Source organism: Oryctolagus cuniculus, chromosome 13 (genome assembly GCF_964237555.1).
Source record: "Oryctolagus cuniculus chromosome 13, mOryCun1.1, whole genome shotgun sequence".
Taxonomy (NCBI): domain Eukaryota; kingdom Metazoa; phylum Chordata; class Mammalia; order Lagomorpha; family Leporidae; genus Oryctolagus; species Oryctolagus cuniculus.
The window spans coordinates 60,627,697-60,631,079 of record NC_091444.1 but is presented as its reverse complement, the minus strand read 5'-3'; the positions used below and the strand labels follow the sequence as shown (position 1 = coordinate 60,631,079).

General features: G+C 40.6%; 1 pseudogene; it reads right to left on the bottom strand.

The window, feature by feature from the left end:
* Positions 1–359: 359 nt before the first annotated feature.
* On the bottom strand, positions 360–1,214 carry LOC100345443 (serine/arginine-rich splicing factor 10 pseudogene; annotated as a pseudogene).
* Positions 1,215–3,383: the final 2,169 nt, after the last annotated feature.

Below are 3,383 nucleotides of genomic sequence, written 5' to 3'. Positions count from 1 at the left end.
GTGGCCACTTCACTTTTATATTCTGATTAGCAAGTTGCAACTCGAAGTTAACAGTTCTACCAAATATGGATATGAACATTCATTTTTAATGAGACAGTATTTCAAATTAAGATCAACCCACATCTTTTCACCAAATACTTCAAGCATAAAAGATGAGAATCTTTAAAATACAGAGATATCACAAATTGGTAGTTGTCTATAACGTTAAACAAACTGGACTCTTAAGAATGGCTTCTCAACAGTATATCATTTTAATTATAACCATTGCCTGATACAGGGGGAATTAACAAGTGTTTTTCTAAGCATCATTGCAACATTGCATTTTGGATAAGTAAATCAAGCTCTGAGTGAATGAATGTCTAAAAATTATCATGGTCTTGTCCTTTTCGGTGGCCTCCAGATTTAGGAATAGTCCCATACCTTGATCTAGATCTTGACCTAGTCTGTGAGCTAGACCTACACTGTGAGCTTGACTGAGGTTTGGGTCTGGGCGGTTCTTTTTTCCTTGATTGCTTTTCATCTCCTGAGCCACATTTATCTGTTTTAGAGGTGCCTCTAGTTTTAGTGTGAGATGTAGACATAAAACGTGATTTAGCCTTCATTTTTTTCTTGGGCTGGGAGTTGGACAATGATCTTGAGTTGGATTTAGATCTTGAAAACGATGGATTTTGATGTTTGAATCTATCATTGCTGGAATGGCTTCTGCTATGGTGAGGTCTTCCAGTCAGTATTTCTAGGGCTATAAGATCATCTATAGTGATAATCGAAGACTGGCTTCTTGATCTCCTTCCTTCGTAACTTCAGCTTCTGGAGTGTCCGTATCTGTCATAGTCACCATAATGTGAAGAATTGCACACATCTCTCCCTTCCTTGGCTTTCATCTGATTTGGTGTCTTCCAATCCCTCTGTACAGGTTGTATTTCAACCTGACATCTGCAAATCCATTTTCTGTCCAAATTACGTAAAGCAACTTTGGCATCACACATAGCCTCAAATTGAACATATGTAAATCCTCTTGGACAAGAGGTGTAGGAATCAAGTGAAGCATATACATAAACTATAGGCCCAACCAAACTGTATCACCCAAACTCTCACTGTAGATTTTCAGGCCTGGTGTCATCTGTCAGGTTCCTGACTAACAGAGAGGGGGTTCTCTGTTGGAGCCCTCCAACTCTGTTGGAGGGGGTCCAGGTAGCAGGACCCGATGGCTGCATTAGTCTTGGCTGGGGGCACTAAAGGGCTTGGTGAGTCATCTGAGGCTGAACCTCAGACACTGGCTTCTCACTTTAAAACTGATTTTCTAACCATTGCCTTTCCTTCAGAAGTTTTTCTTAAAAAATTGAATGCTGTAAATGGAATGCACATGGGGTGTGGCACAGTATTAATAAATATTTCTCTTTCCCTAAAATTTTTCCATTGCTCTTTATATTATTATAGACTTACCACCCAGTCTTATTAAACCAACTGAATCCAATGAAAACACACCTATGTTTCTTTAAAAAAAGATTATTTATTTGAAAGGCAGAGCTACACAGAGAGAGAGACAAGGAAGAAAAAGAGATCTTTCATCCGCTGGTTCACTCCCCAAATGGCTGCAATTTCCAGAGCTTAGACCAGGCCAAAGCCAGGAACCAGGAGCTTCATCTGGGTCTCCCATGTGGGTATGGGGGCCCAAACACTTGGGCCATCTTCTGCTTTCCATGGGTGCATTAACAGAGAACTGGATCAGAAGTGGAGTAGTTGGGAAATGAATGAGGGCTTATGTGGGATGTTGATGTTGCAGGCAGTGGCTTAACCTCTTGGACCATGATGCCAGCCCTGCTGTGTTTAACATTTTACCCTTCCACTTTTTATGTTTTTCTCGTCCATGTAACTTGAAGCAGAATTGGCAGCATAGTCTATCAGTTGTCCCTCAGTCAACAGCAAATCGCTTAAGTGACTAGAACCGGTAGGAGATAAGATCCCTGTCCTCAAGGATATTAAAATGGAGGAGCAGAGAGAAAACTGGATCCTTAGCAACATTATATGGGGTGTGAGTGATGCCAAGAAATTGTGTGGCTTTGGAGATTGGGTTGAATTTTGGAAATTTTGCTTCCTGTAAGTCCAGGGTTTGAAGGGAGGGCTTTCTGTTATCCAGTGGCAGGGCACAGGATTAAGGAGAGCTAGGTCAGGCAAAGGAGCAGAGATGGAGCAGCATGGTGGAGCCAGGGTTCCTCTGAGTGTTTCCATCAGTTCACCAATGGGCAAAGTAAGCATGGACACAAGAGGGAGAAGCTGGAAATTCTAGATGGTCGATTCTAAAGCTGCTTGCTCTAATTACAGGATGTTTATGGAAACTTGTATTTAATCCTAAAAAAAAAAAATTGGTAAGGATTTTGGCCTTTCAGTGCAGTCAAAGCATTTAAATTATTTAAAAACACTCACCAGTTAGTAACTGATGTTCTGGGAAGATCCAGCACACTTACCTTGTTATCTGTTTCTGTCTTCACCCTACTGCATCCTGGAATGGACATTTTGTGGTCAAAAGAGAGGATTTATACAAAAAGCCTTTATGAATAGTTCAAGGCTAGTCTGGAATGCCATTTTAACAAATTTGGATTTTCATCCTAGTGCCTTTGGTTGATTGGCTATTTAACACATCTGCTAAATGGCTAGAGTGTGGTTGGTGTTGAGAATACAAATAGGGATCCTGTCTCAGGTGGCCCTATTGTGAGCAGGCAAGTCTGATGATGTCAGGTGGCTGAATTGAGTTACAACATGGAGTGTGGGTATGGAGAGTAGGCAAGGCCAGAAATGTACCTTGTCAAGAGGGGGATATCATGTGGGAGGTAGAGGTCCTAGAGTGTGTTTGGAATAAGCACAATGTAGACCTGCATCATCTGTGTGGTGGCGACTGGCCACATGTGTCTGCTGAACACTTAAAACATGGTAAGTTTGAGTTCAGATGTTCTGTCAATATAAGATACACACCAGATTTCCAAGACTTGGTATGGTGAAAAGAATGTTAACTCATCTCATTACTAGTTTTTTTTTTATATCATTTACTTGTTGAACTGATATATTTTGGACATACTTTTTCTACATTTAGAGGAGAAAAAGTATAAGAAGAAAGTTTATTGGAAAGAATGTCAACAACAGAGATCTGAGCCAAAGACTTGATACAACCTTGTATACTTTGGTCTGGGGTCTGACGGTCTTTGCTCCTTCGTTTGGAAACTCAAGGTCTATGGTTCATGGAGGGACTCTAATTGCTAAAGGACACCTAGATTTACAAGTGGTCCTTCCTTTTCTTTATATACACATCCATGTACATACTCTGAGGCTTCTTGACTTACCCTGGGATTATATCCTAAGTTGAAAACATATGTAGTACATCTCACCTA